Source organism: Rhincodon typus, chromosome 2, assembly GCF_021869965.1.
Source record: "Rhincodon typus isolate 14 chromosome 2, sRhiTyp1.1, whole genome shotgun sequence".
NCBI lineage: Eukaryota > Metazoa > Chordata > Chondrichthyes > Orectolobiformes > Rhincodontidae > Rhincodon > Rhincodon typus.
In genome coordinates this window covers 93571837-93592549 of record NC_063333.1, presented here as the reverse complement: position 1 = coordinate 93592549, position 20713 = coordinate 93571837, and the positions used below count along the sequence as shown (strand labels likewise).

The following is a 20713-nucleotide window of genomic DNA, read 5'->3' as shown; positions in this document are numbered from 1 at the left end:
CCAGTTCAGCCTGGATGCAGGATGCAGTCATCGATGTAACAACGGAAGAGTTGGGGAACAGTACCAGTGTACATACTGAAGAGGGAATGTTCGACATAACCGGCAAACAGGCAGGCGTAGCTCGGGCCCATGCGAGTGCCCATGGCAACCCCTTGGATTTGGAATAAGTGGGAAGAATTGAAGGAAAAGTTATTGAGTGTGAGGACTAAGTCGGCAAGGCGGAGGAAGGTATTGGTGGTGGGGGGGGTACTGGATGGGTCTGTCAGAGAGGGAAAAAATGAGGGCCTGTAGGCCATCCTTATGGGGTATGGATGTGTGTAGGGATTGCACGTCCATAGTAAAGATGAATTGCTGGGAGCCAAGGAACTGGAAGTTTCCAAAGAGGTGGAGGGCGTGGTTTGTGTCCCGGATGTGGGTGGGGAGTGTCTGAACCAAGGGGGAGAGGATGGAATCGAAGTAGGAAGAGATGAGTTCAGTGGGGCAGGAGCATGCGGAGACAAATAGGTTGGCCGGGGCAGTTGGGCTTGTGGATCACGGGGAGCAGGTAGAACGGGGCAGCGTGGGGCTAGGGGACTATAAGGCTGTAGGCGGTAAAGGAGAGGTCACCAGAAGCGATCAGGTCATGGACACTGTGGAGATGATGGAAGTCGTTGAGCTTGGGGCAGAGGGGCACAAACGTGAGCCCTTTATTGAGGACAGACCGTCCGGCCACAGAGAATTCAAGGTCGGGGGGGTGGTGAATATGCGGCAAGGTTCAGGGTGGGGATTTCGTGGGGATGGTCTCGAGGAGGCTGACGGAGGGGAGGGGCGAAGGGCGATAGCATGTGTTGGGTGAGGGTTGGACGCAGTGTGGTGGGATGGAGTGGCTGTGGGAGGGAAAGGAGAGTGGGAGGGTAGTGGGCTGGTAGATGGGATGGAGAATGGGATGGGGGACGGGTGTGGGAGAGATGAGGTGGAGATGAGGGAGGAGAAGTGGAGGGCAAGGGCTTATTGTAGGGCTGGACAGATGAGGAGGGTGAGGTGTGTTGGCTAGCTGTAAGCTAACAGTAGGACCCAGGAATGGCCCCGGGGATAGGAGTCCATGTGTTGATTGGAGAGTGGGTGGAGTTGCAGGGAAGTTGAGGCAGCTCCCAGTCCTTTGGTCAGCGGAATCTGGGGCAGCGTTTGTGGATTTGTCCGGAGCAGAGACAGAGGTTGAAGGTGAGTTTCTATAGATCCCTGGTCGTTGGTTACAGAGGCTCAGGTGCTGGACTGGAACTGGAAGCGGCATGAGGCTGGAGAGGCCCAGTGCAGGATGAGGTCTGTATGTGAGTAATGGTGGCGGTAGCGTGGGGGGCTGGGAGGTGGCCAGAAACAGGGCACGGATTGTGAATGGTGAGTGGGTTCTCTGACTGGAAGTGAGTAGAGGAAAGTCTTGCAAACTTACAATATTTAATGTCCCATATGAAGCAGAAAAGTCATTTGTTGGGCATGTGGATTCTGTGTCGAATGTAGAAGAGTAGAGGTCCTCTGTAAGTTTGGGAAACGGAGGCCTTGAGCTGGGGGAAGGGATGAGGAGAGGGAGTGGAGGCGGCGGCGCGTTGCAGAGAGTGTTGAGCAGAGAATCCAGGGGAAGAATTGTTTCTGGAGGCATTGAAGGTTTTGTGAGTATGGAGCTTCGAAGGTGGGTCCAATTTCTGAGGGTTTTGAGGCCTTGAGGGATGAGATGGTAGTGAAGACAGGAGCTGAGGAAGGTCACGTGGCTGTAGAAGCGGGTTCGTTTCATGATGTCTGGAGCTGAGTGTGGGATGGGAATCCTATGTTCAGCCAATCCTTGGAGAGATAAATGGCTACGGGTCAGCTGGGATGTACTTCCTTTAACTCCTTAAGTGTTCCCCTCGCTTTCTCCATGGTAATGCTTTGATTATTTAGCACTGGCTAGTCACCCAATTAGCTTTCTTTTCTCCTGTGGTGTAAACTATGATCCTTAAAAATTTGCATTCTTTCACTTGTCCTGATGAATACAAGATGATAAACTTTGGCCACACAGCTCTCTTTTTGGCAACGTTGGTAATATTTGTGCTTGTCAAATACATATATGTGAATCAATTGATGCCACACCCACATCAATAAGTTCTGTTTCACAGTACTTTCTCATATTTAGAGAACAGAAGGGATTTTCGGCAGTATCGTCTGAAATTACATTCGATTTATTGCCTGTTAACATTTGGAGCCAAAAAGCACTTACTGACAACATTTCTGAAGAAGGGTCCAGACCCAAAATGTCAGCTTTCCTGCTCGTCCGATGCTGCTTGGCCTACTGTGTTCATCCAGCTCCACACCTTGTTATCTACTGACAACAAAACATTGTTTATCTCCTCTTTTCTTTTATTTGTTCAAGGGACGTGGGCATCGCTGGGTGGGTCAGGATTTATCTCCTCCCCTTAACTGTCCTTGAGATGGTGGGGAACTATCTTTGTGAACTGCTGTACTCCATGGGATGTCCCATGCCCACATCGCTGTTAGGAAGAAGTTTTACCTATTGACAGGAATAGAGCATAGACTTTTACTCCCATGTTTTTTTTCCAGACATTACAGGAGTCATTCGTTAATTTCCCACTAGTTGTGGAGATGTTGATTACAGAATATTTACTGCTGCATTAAGCCAGCTGAGAATTGTGGCTAGTACACACTGAAAGTTTCAAAAGTCTTGTTGGCAGGAAGTCTACTTGGCAGTGAACAAAATTGGAAAGTTAAATTCAATATGTTCTTCTTGTTGCTTTCAGGACAGTTTCAAAACAAAATACTTGCAGTCTTCTGTTTTTTAGATAAACTGTTCTTGCGCACAACTGGAACATGCTTTCCTTCTGAATGCTTGGCATTTGCAAATGCTAGTGTGTGAAGTAAGGGCCATCTCTTGAGAGGGATGTAGGCCACAGAACTGTGTCTTGCCTTCATACGTATAAAATAAATGAAACTACATAGAAATGTGGAGGCAGTAACATTTCTGATGATTTGGGCAAGGTAAATCGGAAAATAAATCCCCTCTAACTAAGATGGTGAACTCTCGAAAAAGCAAACTGGAAGCCTCTAATCAGAACCCATATCTTGGTTAAATTTTTTTTTCTATTCATTTGTGGGATGTGGACATCGCTGGCTGGTCAGCATTTATTGCCCATCCCTAGTTGCCCTTGAGAAGATGGTGGTGAGTTGCCTTCTTGAACCGCTGCAGTCGTCCTGCTGCGGGTTGACCCACAATGCTATTAGGGAGGGAATTCCAGGATTTTGACCCAGCAATAGTGAAGGAACGGCGATATATCCCCAAGTCAGAATGACGAGTGGCTTGGAAGGGAACTAGGAGGTGCTGCTGCCCTTGTCCTTTGAGATGGAAGTGGTCGTGGGTTTGGAAGCTGCTGACTGAGGATATTTGGTGAATTTCTGCAGTGCATCTTGGAGACAGTACACACTGCTGCTACTGAGCGTCAGTGGTGGAGAGAGTGAATGCTTGTGGATGTGGCGCCAATCAAGTGGGCTGCTTTGTCCTGGGTGATGTCAACCTTCTTGAGTGTTGTTGTGGCTGCACTCATCCAGGCAAGTGGCTAGTATTCCATCACACTCCTGACTTGTGCCTTGTAGATGGTGGACAGGCTTTGGGGAGTCAGGAGGTGAGTTACTCACCGCAGTATTTCTAGCTTCTGACCTGCTCTTGTAGCCACTGTGCAGATGTGGTAAGTCCAGTTGATTCTCCAGTCAATGATAACCTCCAGGATGTTGATTGTGGGGGATTCAGTGATGGCAACACCATTGAATGTCAAGGGACGATGGTTAGATTGTCTCGTATTAGTGATGGTCATAGCCTGGCACTTGGGTGGCATGTCACTTGCCACTTGTCAGCCCAAGCCTGGATATTGTCCAGATCTTGTTGCATGTGAACATGGACTGCTTCAGTATCTGAGGAGTCACAAATGGTGCTGAACATTGTGCAATCATCGGCGAACATCCCCACTTCTGACCTTATGATGGAGGGAGGGTCATTGATGAAGCAGCTGAAGATGGTTGGGCTGAGGACACTACCCTGAGGAACTCCTGCAGAGATGTCCTGGAGCTGAGATGATTGACCGCCAACAACCATGACCATCTTCCAATGTGTCAGGTATGACTCCAACCAACAGAGAGTTTGCCCCCTGATACCCATTGATTCCAGTTTTGCTAGGGCTCCTTGATGCCACACTTGGTCAAATGCAGCCTTGATATCACGGGCTGTCACTCTCGCCTCACCTCTGGAATTCAGCTCTTTTGTCCATGTTTGAACCAAGGCTGTAATGAGATCAGGAGCTGAGTGGCCCTGGCGGAACCCAAACTGGGCGTCACCGAGCAAGTTACTGCTGAGCAGGTGCTGCTTGATTAGCACCGTTAGTGACACCTTCCATCACTTTACTGATGATCGAGAGTGGACTGATGGGGCGGTCATTGGCTGCATTGGATTTGTCCTGCTTTTTATGTACAGGACATACTTGGGCAATTTTCCACATTGCCAGGTAGATACCAGTGTTGTAACTGCACTGGATCACCTTGGCTAGGGGAGCGGCAGGTTCTGGGGCACAAGTCTTCAGTACTATTGCTGGAATGCTGTCAGGGCCCGTAGCCTTTGCAGTATCCAGTGTCTCCAACTGTTTCTTAATATCACGTGGAGTGAATCGAATTGGCTGAAGACTGGTATCTGTAATGTTGGGGACCACTGGAGGACGCCGAGATGGATCATCCACTTGGCACTTCTGGCTGAAGATTGTTGTGAAAGCTTCAGCCTTATCTTTTGCACTGATGTGCTGGGCTCTTCCATCATTGCGGATAGGGATATTTGTGGAGCCTCCTCCTCCAGTGAGTTGTTTAAATGTCCACCACCATTTACGACTGGATGTGGCAGGACTGCAGAGCTTAGGTCTGATCTGTTGGTTATCGGATCACTTAGCTCTGTCAAACACTTGCTACTTTCACTGTTTGGTGTGCAAGTAGTCCTGTTTGGTGGCTTCACCAGGTTAACACCTCATCTTCAGGTATGCCTGGTGCTGCTCCTGGCATGCCCTCCTGGAACTCTCCATTGAACCCAGGATTGATCCCCTGGTTTGATGGTAATGGTTGAGTGGAGGATATGCCGGGCCATGAGGTTACAGATTGTGCTGGAGTACAGTTCTGCTACTGTTATTGGCCCACAGTGCCTCATGGATGCCCAGTCTTGAGTTGCTAGATCTGTGCGAAGTCTGTCCCATTTAGCATGGTGATAGTGCCACGCAACAAGATGGAGGTTGTTCTCAATGTGAAGGCGGGACTTGGTCTCCACAAGGACTGTGCGATGGTCACTCTTACCGATACTGTCATGGACAGATGCAACTGCAGCTGGCAGATTGGTAAGGATGAGGTCACGTATGTTTTTCCCTCTTGTTGGTTCCCTCACCACCTGCTGCAGACCCAGTCTAGCAGCTATGTCCTTTAGGACCCGGCCAGCTCGATCAGTAGTACTGCTGCTGAGCCACACTTGGTGATTGATATTGAAATCCCCCCACTCAGAGTACATTTTGTGCCCTTGCCATCCTCAGTGCTTCCTCTAAGTGTTGTTCAACAAAGAGAAGTACCGATTCATCAGCTGAGGGAGGACAGCATGTGGTAATCAGCAGGAGGTTTCCTTGCCCATTTTTAACCTGAAGCCATGAGACGTCATGGGGTCTGGAGTCACTGTTGAGGATTCCCACGGCAACTCCCTCCCGACTGTATACCACTGTGCTGCCACCTCTACTGGGTCTGTCCTGCCAGTGAGACAGCACATATCCAGGGATGGTGATGGTGGTGTCTGGGACATTGTTTGTAAGGTACGATTCTGTGAGTATGATAATGTCAGGCTGTTGCTTGAATGGTCTGTGAGACAGCTCTCCCAATTTTGGCACCAACCCCAGTTGTTAGTGAGGAGGACTTTGCAGGGTCAACAGGGCTGTTTCTGCCGTTGTCTTTTCTGGTGCCTGGGTCGATGCCGGGTGATCCGTCTGGTTTCATTTCTTTGAGACTTTGTTGCAATTGTTACAACTGAGTAGCTTGCTAGGCCATTTCAGAGGGCAAATGAGAGTCAACCACATGCTATTGGTCTGGAGTCACATGTAGGCCAGACCAGGTGAGGGTGGCAGATTTCGTTCCCCGAAGGACATTAGTGAACCAGATGGGTTTTTCTGACAATTAGCAATGATTTCATGGTGATCAGTCGATTCTTAATTCCAGACTAATTTTTAAAATTAATTTTTTAAATTAAAAACAAATGAGCTGAACTGACCTGATAACTATAACAGTAATGACTTTTAACATCTGTACTGGATAGGGTATTAGAAACAAATATCAGATTAAAAAAAAGGCATTTGAAGAGGTTTGAGATCATCAAGGAGAGCCATCATGTATTTGCAAAAGCCAGACAGTATTTGACGAATTTAAATGAGATTTTTGTTTGAAGAGAGTGCAGTGAACGATGCCTATGTGGATTTGAAGAAAACATTTGACAAAGAAAATTTTGCTGCCTGGCAAAATGGATGCTTGTGGAATAGGAGTATGAGTGTCCAAATGAATAAAGGGACAAAAATACAGCAAGTGGTGACAAATAGATTTTTTTTTGAGTGGTGCTTGGGAGTCAGTCGTGTCCCTCAAGAGTCAGTGCAAGGGCTAACATTCTTCTGATATAAAAAAGACTTAGCTATCAGAATGCTAAACAAAACTTCAAAACACGTCAATGATGCAAACCTTGGAGATGAGGCAAACAGCGAAGATCTTGCCTCTTGACTTCAACAGGACAGAGGAAGATTAGCAGAATGGGTAGCCAAGTGGCAAATTGTGGTTGATGCGAAGAAATGTGAGGTGATACAGTTTGGTAGCAGGGTTAGGGTGCAACATTATAGATTTATAAGATATAGGGTTAGGGTTCTAATGGGATCTTAATTCTGAAGAGAATACAGGAACAGAGGCACCTGGGCATTCATGTACAAAGAAGGTGGCAGGACGTGTTGGGGGGAATCTTATTGTGGTGTTGGTTCTCAGTAACCAGCTGAAGAGCTGGTGACACACCTGTACTGCCTCTTTTCATGAAGAACCACAAGCCAATCAGATGGCGACAAGACCTTCGCCTTGAATCAGCACACGTAATGGGAGTTACCAGTGAATCAGAGGTTGGCAGCAGAGCCACTGAAGAGATTATGGTGGCAGTCAGGGCTTCAGAAGCAGATGAACTGAAGCACGAGTTGCAAGGATGGAGAGGTGGAAATATGTGATCTCAGTGATGGCATCAACAAGTAGATACAAACTTCTGGTGTACTCAAATGTGACACTGAGATTGTGCACAGTCTGGTTCAGCCCCAGGCAGTTACCAAGGAGAGAAATGGTGTCAGTATAGAACAGAGTTGACGACAGGGAGCAAAAGGCAACAGCTACCCAGTATTGAACTGGAGGAAATTTCTGCTTCTCTAGAATTGGATGTCAGATCGAGCAGTCTGACGCTTTAGTGACAGGAGATTCGAGAGAAGTGGTGGTGACGCAGAACTACATTTTTTTTTTAGCAACATTCTCACTAAGCTGCCTGTTTGTGTAGTCTTGCAGCCACCTGAAAGTTACCATTTCGTCCTTCTGCATTTAAAGATTGCCCAGATTAAGCAAATCAATTTAAAGGGATTGAGTTGGCCATGCAAAACAGCAAAATTTTCAACGGATCGTAGACTTGAAGGAGAAAGATACAGTGCTTGAAGAGATAGAATAGTTAACAATAGCAGCTCACCCAGGAGCCAGGAGAGCATTAGATAATGATTAGTTTAATGTTTTGCATGTAATTTTAAAAATTATTTGTTCATGGGATGTGGGCATTGCTGGCTATGCCAGAATTTACTGCTGATTGGGAAGCCAAGAGTCAACTGCATTGCTATGGGACAGAAGTAACATGTAGGCCAGACCAGGTAACGATAGCAATTTTCCTTCCCTAAAGGGCATTGGTGAACCAAATGGGATTTTAACAACAATCACTTTTTATTCCAGATTTTTAAAGACTGAATTCAAATCTTATCACCTCCCATGATGGAATTGGAGTCCACATTTCAGGACATCAGCCTGGGGTTCTGGATTACTGGTCCAGTGGCATTGCCACTACACCACCAACTCTCAGCTATATATAGTGTTGTATTATAAGCTCCTAAGAATTAATGCATTGTGTAATCATCTGTTTAGATGTTTCTTATTGGCTGTGGGTTAAATTAAGAAAATTGTAGAGTGATAGACCTTGAGTTTCATCATGCTTCACATCTTAAGAATCACTGGCACCGATGATCACTTGGTGATCCTCATCAATGTGCATCTGAGTTCAACATTAGAGGGGACCTAACTTGCTTGGATCCCCTTGTCAAGAATTTTGCTTGTATTTTTTGTGAACACTTACTTCTGTAAATTGCTATGTCAATATTTCCTGTTCAGTTTTCTTTTGTTGTATTGTCATGACTTGAATGCAGGGTCAGGCCACTTGGTGGCTCTGTGAAGAAAGTTTTTGTATTATCTAGTCACAAGTCTATCGAATGTTCAATATAAAGAAATTATATTCTTGAATTTCCAAAGATAACACTGTGGCCCATTTAAAAGTAACATGTTTTTACAAGAACTTATAACCTGACAGTATTGCAACAAGTTGTAAATGAGTTCATTCATAATACCCATATTTGGCGGACTTCAATTCACAGTGGACCGGAATACTGCAGTTTATGTTGAGCACGTCAGTTAAACACGCATATTACTGGTCAGGTCCTGGTATCACTGGTGGGGGCGGGGGTCAATATTGGGATCACTGATGAGGAAATCAAAGCTCCTCTCTCCCAGTAAATGTTCCAAACTATTGAGAAACATTTACTGCTGTGTTTCAACTGTCATTACGGCCTTTGTGATTTTCCTGAGGTTGTAGGAAATAAGAGCTGAGGCGGTGGCCGTCAGACACAAAGACAATGCTAACGGAGACATTTAAGTTGACTGCAACAGCAATTTCAAGACTCTACTGGATGCCACTCTGCCCAGCATCTGCTGATAGCCCAACAAAAGGATGCTCAAAATACATTATGATCTGACTGGCAGATCACTACATCTTCTTCCCATGGTCTGAAGTATCTAACAGTTAATGTACTTCACTAAGCTTCTTGATCACTTTGAATGGACCACTGAACCTTGCTTTCAGAGATTGACCTTGTAAAGTTAATAACACTTACATTTCATCTCCTGTTTGAAATGTTCTGGTTTCAACATCTGCACAACTGAGGGGTCCCACACAGGTCACCCATCGCTCCCTGGAAGGAGCCAGTCACACTGCTGTTCAAAGCAACAATGACCTTCATGGTCATTGGGAGAGGATGGTCTCTCAGTTCTGATCTTCTCAGGTCACACTCTGGCAGCTGGCATTATTCTGTCACAGTGTCTAGGGACATATGGAGCTGCATTGGCACTGCGCCTCAGTCATCCCCAGGAAATAAAGTCGAGGCCAAAACACTCTGGTCCTCCTGCTGACCTATGCATCCTGACATAGGCCTGCGTTTACCATTTAATGCGATGTAATCCCCTTAAGTGTGGGAGTAGATGCACTGGTAGTAATTTTCCATTTCCAATTCTCATTGTCCATAAATATCTGTGTGCTCCCAACAAGTATACCTTTAATTTTACAGGGATGCTATCACACCAGATTCCCTCTCCTCCCAACCTAGCTTAGGGAGGAGAGTGCTCACAGTTTACTTTCAGCCCATTAAAAGGGCGATGGGTCCAATGTATATTCTAGGACCATGGTTTCATTGATGGTTGAGGCTACTTCCTATTTAATGTGGGGAACCTGGCTCCCATCAGAAGGTCCTTAATCGGTGGTAGAGCAGGATTACAGTGTCCATCACTTCCATGTTGGCCTCATTTCTGTCCTGTAGAGCAAAGTGAGTTAAAATCTCATCCAAGTGTTTTTACAAGTGTCCTTCTGTCCTTGCTGTTGTTCACCCATTTTATATGGATGAGATTTATATCGGGAATAATGACAGAAGATGGAACTTCTAGAATCAGTAAACAATGGGCACCACATTTAAATATAACCATGCACCTTTAGAGGGAGAGAGAAGTGACTTGTGAAACTGGACATTCAAAACGTAGTGGGAATTGCAGTCCCAATTTCTACCCTTGCAACTGACTATGACTCAAGCAAAAAATCTGTATTTTGCTTCAAGTGTCATTTACAGCAAAGCACTCCACATCTAAATAATCAAATTTATTTGTTATTTCTCTTCATTCTTTTTATGGATGTGCCTACCTCCAATTTGTTATTGATGCGTCAACTAACAGAATCAATTCTCCTAGACTTTCACTTTAAAAATCATTTAAGATTTTTTAAGAACCATGATAAGATCAATTGTGAAAGTGCACTTTGCTTTAAAATATTCCTTTTGTCTTAGTTTGGATCAAAGGGAAGCGAAATGGTGGAAACATGGCAGCTGAATTTTCTAGAGCATTTCAGTATAACGCTATGCATGAAGGACACTGCACTGATTTACTGAAGGAAATATATACATGACTGACTTAAGCTGGTTTTACATCAAAACTCTGATATGTGCAAATTTCTGAATTATTGTTCGATTTCCAAGATCAGTCCAAACCCTTTGTTACTAATTTACATGAAATGACACAGGGAAAAGACGAGTTCATGAAACTTTCCTGCATTTCTGTTCCAAGATTCAGGTGCCACACAGTCAGAGATCACATTCCCTGATTAATGTAACTGAGATTTTCAGAATTTGATAATGATACTTTTGAATGTCTCTACTGAGCCTTGCAGATATTTTCCTAATCAAAACACCTCTAGAGCAGGTGGGACTTGAACCCTGGCCTCTTGATCCAGAGGTAGGGACACTACCTCTGCTCTGCCAGAGTCCTTCCATGAGGCTTGCAGATGTTCTGCAAATCAACTTGTTCAGATGTGTTTTGACGTACTACTGGAGCAAGTGGCATTTGAGCCTGGACCTTATAGCTTCGAGGCAAAGGCATTACCACTGTGCCACAAGAGCCCTTAATGAGTCTTTCAGACTTTTTCTTAAAAAACTTGCTCAGACATATTACGATACATCCCTGTAATAGGTGGGACTTGATCCAAGGCCTCCTGGCCCAGAGGTAGGGAACACTACCATTGTGCCACAAGAGCCCATAATGAAACTTGCATTACACTTTACCAAAATACTATCAGCTGATTGGTCTGGACCTCCTGCATTCAGAAACACTAAATACTTGGAATGGCCTTCCCAATAGGCTTATTCCTGTTCTGTGTAACACAAGGCACCATCCGAAACAGGAGACCCTAACAGTGAGCTGTCATGGCAGTACGTGGGTATGCCTCTTGGTGTCATTGCATTTGCACTTCAATGATGGATTTTTTTTTAAGTTCCAATATAGTTGAATAAGGTCAGAAGTACATTTTATTGCAAGTTCCTATTGGCAAGACAGCCATGAATTTCAAAATGGCAGCACAGTGGCCTAGTGGTTAGCACTGTTACCTCACAATGCCAGGGACCCAGGTTCAATTCTATCCTTGGGTAATTGTCTGCGTGGAGATTGCATATTCTCCCTGTGTCTGTGTGGGTTTCCTCTTGGTGTTCCGGTTTCCTTCCATAGTCCGAAGACGTGCAGTCAATACAGTGTGGAGCTGGAGGAACACAGCAGGTCAGGCAGCATCAGAAGAGCAGAAGAGTCAATGTTTCGGGTTGGGACCCTTGAAGGGTCCTGACCCAAAATGTCGAGTCTGCTGCTCCTCTGATGCTGCCTGACCTGCTATGTTCCTCCAGCTCCACACTGTATTGATTCTGACTCCAGCATCTACAGTTCTTGCTATCTCCAAAGAAGTGCAGGTTAGGTGGATTGGCCTTGCTAAATGGCCTATAGTGTTCAGGGATGTGTAGGTTGGGTGGATTAGCCATGGGAAAGGCTGGGTTACTGGTATAGGGTGGGGAGGTGGGACTGGGTGGGGGTTCTTCAGAGGGTTGGTGTGACACAATGGGCCGAATGGCCTGCTTCTGTATTGCAGGGATTCTATGATTTTAATAATTTCTGCTTATAATGAGCCAGAAAATTCTGTGTTATTATTTTCCAGACTGCTTCAATATAATGTGCCAAACGCAATAGAAAACTGTTGTTCCCATGTAAAAGCTTTTCTGTGTTTGCATGGTCAAAGAAAATTGCTGTGATTGAAACTACTGAAGGAAATGTAGGGCTGAATTTTCCCAGCCTCTGAACAATGTGGGCAATGGTGAGGCAGTTCAGAGAATACGGCAAGATCAGATAAACAAAATTCTTGACGTCGAGAAAAAAAATCTGATTTTCCTTTGAAAAGCAAGATGGGAATCTCACTAATGAGAGGCCTATTTGCATGCATTTACATGTCATTAGTATCTAATCTCGCCTTGCTTATATGTAGTTTGCTATTCTCCCATGGTGCAGAGAAAAATGCAGATGGCAAAAATTCCTGATGTGTAAGTCAGAGTGGGTACCTGGCCTCTCCACTGTTCCTCCAGTTGCTAACACCTTAGGGTACATTCCATGGGCAGTGACTGCCCATACCCCACATCCACATACAGTGGCATCAGAAACACACACCAACCTCACACACCAACCTGTCACAGTGAAGACAGTTCTCCACTGCAATGCTGCATTTTCAAGCACACCCACACCTTGTCCTTTAATGTTGCTGCCTTACCTCTTCAATCGGAGCAGGGTACACCTCAGGGCTCTTCACTTGCTTTCTTAGTGCTTATTCACTTCAAACATGCTTGGATGCTCACAGCATCTCTGCCTTGGCTTGACGTTTTGTCCTTTGCTGCCTGATTCAGACCTTACAATGTTCACAGTAGTTCCCATCTTGCCCTGCTGTTGAGGACAGAGCAGCATGTCATGGTGATCAGGTGCTATATGGCACCATGTTATGTCAATCTCACACCTACCGCATGTGCCAACAGCCTATGTGCCAAACCAACTTCAACCCAATAGCCAGGTCTCAAAGTCAAAGGGGAGCATTCCTTAGGCAGTCTAAGGAAATTGTTGTTATTCAGAGATTGTTGCCACAGCCAGTTAAAGGTAACGTGATCATTTCTTTTGTTTAATATTCTGAGGTCGATACGACTCCTCAGGACTTTTCTGAAGACATCATACTGGACAATTTCAGTTAACTCTCTCACCATAGATGCTGCCAGACCTGCTGAGTTTCTCTGACACTTTTTGTTTATGTCTGTTTTTTGTCTTAAATGTTATTAAATAAAAAGAAAAGCAAATATTTTCAACAGTTCAAAGGTTTTCCAGCATGTGATGCTCGCACATTGAACTGAGAAAATGTTATGCTATAATGAGCATCCTGAAAAGAGTAACACTCCCTTAGACAAGATTCTAACATGGTGAAATGCTAGCTCAATTTTTGTGGAATGAGTCAGCCAGAAAGTGTTGATGGAAAATATCAATACATTTATGAATGTGGGATTCTATTTGAAAGGAAGTGTCACCCTTCCAACTGACACGCTCTCAGAAGCTTTTCATTCTAATTTCTCTCCCACTACGTGTGCTGTGAAGGCTAGTCAATGTCAGCAATGATGGAGGTGGTGCTCAGCTGGGCTTTAAATATGACATCGGCGTTGGAAATCCCAGAAAGTCTTGGAAGCACTGAGTACATCAATTGATGATGAATGCACAACAGTATAAGTGTGACGCAGTGCATACATAATAAGGTGAGCAGTGGAGAGTTGCGAGAGATAATTCACTAGAGCTCACAGATAGAGATCCTCCATGACACTCCCCAAAATTGACACTTAGCTGATTTTTGGTAAAATATTGCCCAGAGCAAGTTCAGAAATTTGATTGCTGTCTCAACTGTTCAGGCCAATCACAGGAAAAAGCTAACCACTTGTCTGGCCTATGCTTTCTCCTGTCAGTCTTCTCATTGTGGTCATGCCCTGCAGCCTCCATTGGAGAAATGTAGGAGGGCATGAGCGAGCACAAAGCCATGCCCTTTCCCCCAACACATGACACCAGAGGAGGTGGGGAAACCCACTGAAGGCAGCAGCGGACAACATAAGGACATCAACTGTAAGTTAAGTCTTGAATATTTTTCACAGTTTTCATGATTTTTGTTTCTTTTAATCAATTAATGTTGTTGTTGATTAATTGTATATGGAATGATTTTCTAATTGCTTTTATACATTTAAAGAACCTCCATTTAATAATTTTAAGTGCAATTAGTTTTTTCTTATTTAACATTCAATATTATTTATGCCTCTTACTGAATGGTGGTTGAGGAAATTGACTATTGGGGTAGGGGTGGCACTACATAGACAAGCATTTGAGTAGTTTGACGGTAGATTGGTACTGTAGTGGGTAGGGTGGCAGGTAGGCAGAATGAGAAGCTATTTGGATGGTAAGAAGTAGGTTGGCAGATTGGTACTTGGTTGGCAGGTTAATGGGGTGATAGGTGGTTAGAGCAGCAGGTTAGTATGGTGATAGGCTGGCAGGCAGGTCAAGAGGTAGGGGTATCAATCTGGAGTCAGGTTGGGTTGGTGCTGGGGGTGGGTACAACTGATGTAAAAGAGAAAGTTGTCTTATATACTGCCTTAAATAACCATCCACGGGGCTTTTCAATCAACAGTGTTTCTTTGAGAGCTGTCACCATCTGATCTGAGAAACACAGGAGCCAGTTTAGTGCACAGCAAGCTCCCACAAGAAGCATACAAATTATGAGTCAGAGTAGGCCATTTGGCCTATCAAGCCATTTGCCCCATTGACCATGATCATGACTGATCTGACTGTGGCCTGAACTCCACAATCCTGCCTCGTCTTCCCTACCTCGCAGGTAATCTTTTACTCCTGTGTTAGTCAAGAACCTACAATATCTTCTCTGCCCTAGAAATATTCAGTGACCCTGCCTCCATCACTGTCTGGGGAAAAGAGTTCCAACTTTTCGCAATCCTCTGAGGGAAAAAAGTTTCCTCTCATCTCCATCTTAAATGAGAACCCCTTCAGTGTTGAAATATGTCCCCTAGTTCTAGTCTCTCCTGCAAGGGGAAATGTATTTTGTGCTGTCGAGTCCTCTCTGGATCTTATATGCTTCAATAAAATCATCTCTCATTCTTCCAACTTCCATTGTGCAAAGTCCCAACATTATGTAATACTGATTAGATAAATCATTTTTTTCTGACGCGTATTGAAAGATAAATATTGACCAGGATACAAAAGGTAATTTCCCTTCTCCTGTTCAAATAATGTCTTTTTTTTATGTTCACCTGACAGAGAAGATGGGGCTTTGGTTTAGTACTTCATTCAAGAGCCAGCATTTCCAAAGTGCATCACTGCCAATGGATCACATTGCAGTATTAGCCTAAATTTCCATTCCAAAGTCCTGGAGAGAAAACTGAACCCATAGTCTTCCAAGTCAGAGATAAGGGTGCTATCAACTTAGCCACAGATAAGCATTAAATAGGATGTAAGGCACTGTAAAAAGCCAATTAGCCCAACCAATCCTTACTGATCATTACCCACTATGGGTCACATCAATGCACCTCCTTTCATATTTCCTAATTTAAATACACGTGGTCTCTGACTTACGAATGTCAGACTTTCAAACGCTCGTACTAACTAATGAGATCCCATATTACTATTAATTTTAAGCATCTGACATGCAAACATGCAATCATACTTACAAAGTGATATTTTACACTGTACTGCATTATGTTCTGACTTGTGTACAAATTGACTCACTCAGGAACACAGCCTGTTCATAACATGGGAACTAGACATAACACAGAGTGGAGCTGGAGGAATACAGCAGGCCAGGCAGCATCGGAGGAGCAAGAAAGCTGACGTTTTATGTCAGGACTCTTCTTCAGAAAATGCTGGTAAACCTTTCCTGTACCCTCATCAAAACATCCAAATCCTCCTGGTACTGTGGTGACCAGAACTGTATGTAATATTCTAAGTGTGTCCTAATTAAAGTCCTATAAAGCTGCAGCATGACTTGTCTATCCTTATACGCAATGCCTCTTCCAATAAAGGCAAGCATGCCATAAGCCTTTTTTACTACCTTATCTACCTGTGCTACCATCTTTAGTGATCTGTGGACCTGCACACCCAGATCTCTCTGCATTTCAATACTCCTAAGGGTTATGCCAGTCACTGTATAATTTCCATCAGTACTCAACCTTCCAAAAAGGCATCACCTCACATTTGTCTAGAGTTTGAATTCTAAGGCAGAAAATTCCAAAGTTGGAAAACTCTCTTGACAGTAAATATTTTCTTCTTATCTTTGTTCTAAAAGGGCCAACCCTAATTTTAAAATAGTGTCTCCCAGTTCTGAACTCATTCACAGGAAGAAATACCTTTTCCATGTTGACCTTGTCAGGGCTTATAAATTTCAATCAGATCATCCTTCAGTCTTCTAAACTCCAATGAAATCAAGCGCAGTCTGTCCAAACTCCCCTGATAAGACAACACAGTCATCCCTGGAATCAATCAAGTAAAATAAAGTCGCCATTATTTACCAGACCATAGGGCTGCTCTCATTAGAGAGAAGCAACTGTTGAGGGCTCACCATGCCTAGGCAGTCGGAGAGGTTCAGAAGCCCTTCATTGTAAGCTCAGCCACTGTGGGAATTGAACGCCCACTGTTGGCATCACTCTGTATCACAAACCAACCATCCAAGCTAAACCACCGACACAATGAGCTCCACTTTTACATAATAACCTTTTATGTGGCACCTGGTCATATGGCTTCTGGTTCATTTCTGTTATCATCCTTGTAAATATTTTCTACACCACTTCCATTATCTCTATGTCCTTGACAACATATATTAACCAGAACAACATGCAGTGCATCAAATTCCAATGCAGTTTAGTCAAACTTTATTTTCTAATTTTTTTAATGGTCTGATAAGCTCTTCTGTAATCACTAGTGATTAGAGTATTTGTACTTTAAGATTTCTTCGTTCCTCTAGCCTATGCAGACTCACACCTCCCAAAAAAGAGGTGAGTTCCTTATCATTCTTACCAATTGTGCTAGCTCACATTTATTGATGTGGAAATTCATTTGCCAATTATTTGCCCATTCCACAAGTCTGCTAATAACCTCTTGTAATTTGCTGCAGTCCTTTTCAGTATTGGTTAACCCCATAAATCCACAAATTTAGAAATTGGGGTTTTGAATCCAAGTCAAAACTGTGAAGTTAAAACCCCACTTCCCAACATTTGTCACCCAAAATAACTACTTTTTACTCACAATCTCTGCATTCAGTCTTGAAGCAAATTAGTGATCTGCTCGATTATTTGTCTCTTGAATCCACATTCTCTGACTTTGTTCATTAGTCTACTATGTGGCACTTAGTTGAATGCTTCCACTGCATTACCATAGTCTACTGTTTTCTGCTACCTCCTCAAAAAATTCAAGAAGGTTGGTCAAGCAAAATTTCCAGTTTTGAAATCCATACTGTATTTATTATTATATATTTATTTTGATTTATTCGCTTCTTTAGTACAATACCATTATTTTATGAAGTAAAGTCTATACATTCCCAATCATGTTCCCTCCCTCTCCTGAAATATAGGAAATATCAGATAACAGTATCTATCCAGCCATTTTGCCTTTTTCTAATGAATTATTAAATAAAAACAGTAACGTCTCTGCTACCTATTCCCCAGATTCTTTGCAATTACACAGATGTTATCTATTCAAACCAGATGTTTTATCTTGTTTTGTTTGTTCAGCTTGTTCAATGAATCTGGCTTTTATTTTAAGTAACTTATCTCATTACTCACCTCACATTCAAAGGCACGTCTACTTGATCCATCCCCTGGTAAATCCTGACACAAAATAATTATTTAGTTGTTCTGCCCTCTCTCTGTTGTTACCTGTTATATCCAGTTTATGCCATAATGGTCCTACTCCCATCACAACCTTCCCTTTTATTCATGTACCTGTAATAATAAAATATTTTACTATTTTCTTTACATTCCTCGATAATTTAACTTTGTCATTCCTCTTTATCTGCTCATTTTTTTGCTTCTCTCTTAATCCATCCTTATTCTCTTTTATCATGAACTCCTTTGTTCTCTCTGTACTTTGTTCTTCCCTTATCCCCAATTGTTCCCTTACGCCTTTACTCATTCATGGAGATTCATTAGCGCTCAATTTGTTCTTTCTTTTTAGTGGAAAATATTTTCTGTTGAACACATTAGAACATAGGACATTGTTTAAATGATTGCCTTTGTATTTCTATAGCATTGTTTTACTGGTAATTTTGCTCATTTTACTTTCCCAAGTCTATTCTAGGCTTCTCAAAGGCAGATTTTCTCCAATCTATTAACCTAGTTTTCATCACACTTAATTGAGTTTCAGCATTATGGAGTATCATTCTTACAGAATAGCTTTTCAAAATTACGAGATTTTAATTCTATTTTTTCTTTCATCTGAAGAAGATATTTTAGTCATATTTCAACATTGATCTTAATCCTGTTTTCTTTTGTATAAATGATTATAAAATGAATTATAATCCATGCTTTTTACTTTACAGCATACTGTCTGTGAGAATTCTTCAATCAGATTGGTTGATCAGCTTGATTGATGGCTTTGTTGTTATCACATATCATAGATCCCCTGTAGATGGCACCAGATTCAAAGCTACAATGGGATCAGGGAAACTGGCATTCCTAAACGTGCTACATTTTTGGAGGTAGAAATAACTGAGGCCAGTAGTTACCTTCTAACCACAATACCCAAGCCATTACTCCCAGTGTGATCCAAGTAACTGGAATATCTGTGGTGCTCAGCTTTCTGTAGGGTTCATCCATTTCCGTTCAATCCTTAAACCATTCCCTTTGTAGCTCCTGACTTTACCATTCCTAGATGGTAAGCGTAATGATTCTAATGAGGTCAGCCAGGTGGACCTCATAGAATATGAGTTCCCTGATTTGTGTTGTTAATCTGGTCTAATCAGAGATCTCTCATTGACAGATATAAACAGGAATGTCAGAGGTTCTGTTTTCTCAGAGAGCTGGCTCTGCGGAAGCTGGATCTCCATGTGTAAACAAAGTGTGGCTTGGTGATGGGATACCAGCCTATTTCAGTAAGGCTTGTGATTAGCTTGCAGCTGGAACTATCTATGCTTGTAAAAGATCTACTCATCCTTTTAACTGTGCAACTTTTCTCTGCTGTTTTGCCATTATTTAATTGTAGGAAATTAATGCAAATAATGTAATTTTAAATATGAAATAACAAGTAACAAATTATGCTTCTACTGAAATAAGTAACTAATTGATAACATATACCAAAGATCATGAACTCTCAAAATGATTTTAAGAACTAGCAGCAAAACTCAAAGTTAATAGTCAATAATGCTTACGCTGCAATTTATCATTTTTAATATCAAGTAGAAATCTGTTCCCTTTAGGTCTCAGTGAAAATGCTGTCAGACACATTTGAGGTAGGCACTCCTTGTCCTGTTTCCTGACCTCTACCTGTACAGGATATCACAAAATTAACAACTGCCAACCTACAATATTTGGTACATTAATCTTAATAGCCACAAAGTTATGGAGTGAGGCTATATAATTTTGCAAATGCACTCAGTGTAAACTTGACTGTTGAAACAGTACGACCATTGTGATTATTTATACGTGCTTGCCTCAATGTGGCTTGTTCCAAAAATTGTATAAATAGAAACCTAGTTTGATGCTATTGAACAAGATTACCAACATTATCTCGGTTTTTTGGCCATGCATCAGCAGCTCCTCTACTGGGAGTACATCACTAACATCATTTCCATGTACATAGTTCTTGAAGTAAACCAAATTCCCACAGCAAAATTCTACTCTAACTAATAACCAGACGTTATTCCACACATTGTTTTCCCTATCCAAGCATTGCTAACCAGCTCTGAATAGAACAGCACCCCAATCCAAACAAACATACAGCTACTCATCAAGTGTCGTTAAAGACTGCTAGAAACATAACACATAGATTGATGGATAACCTCTCCTCAAATTAGCTCAGTAAAATAATGAAACAGGACAGCTTCTGACCATCTAGTTGAATGTTAGCCTGTGGCTATCACTAACAGAAGAATAACAATGACATATTTCACTCATTTCATTTTGAGTACTGACCAGATTGACCAAATGGCATTTCACAGTCCTGTTCATTTTGATATCACAAATGAATCACAAAGGCAAGAACCTTATAATCAAAAATAACTGTTTCTAGATACTCTACATGGCCTATCCTGGTTACCTGAGGAGGCTGAACTTAATACTTTGTTTTTCCACTTTCTATTTTATTCGAATGATACTTCACTGACATAATTCAAAATCTTTGCTTCTATGTCATGTACATTTCATGTAAATGTAAATTCTGACTGAGATTTTGAAAGAAGAAAATAAGTGATTATTATTCTGTGCATCAAAATAGGAAATACTAAAAATAGATGCAGAAGTTGAATGCTAACATGCCATAGAAATATAAGTTCAGCTCTAATAAATATTATTTTAACCTTCTGCTATTTCATCAAATTCCTAAAACACCTTTAATTTAAGGGAACATTATAATGCAAGGCAAACATCATAGCAGTGGCATCACGCTAACAGGAGCAAATATTAACATTCACTGTTTCTTGTGATCTCTGTGACAGATGACTCAAACATTG

The 20713-nt window shown here is 42.6% G+C and overlaps 1 protein-coding gene across 1 annotated transcript in view; it reads right to left on the bottom strand.

The window, feature by feature from the left end:
• The window catches only part of rbms3 (RNA binding motif, single stranded interacting protein), a 1299340-nt gene that overhangs the window by 968409 nt on the left and 310218 nt on the right, over positions 1–20713 (bottom strand). The window lies entirely within an intron of this gene.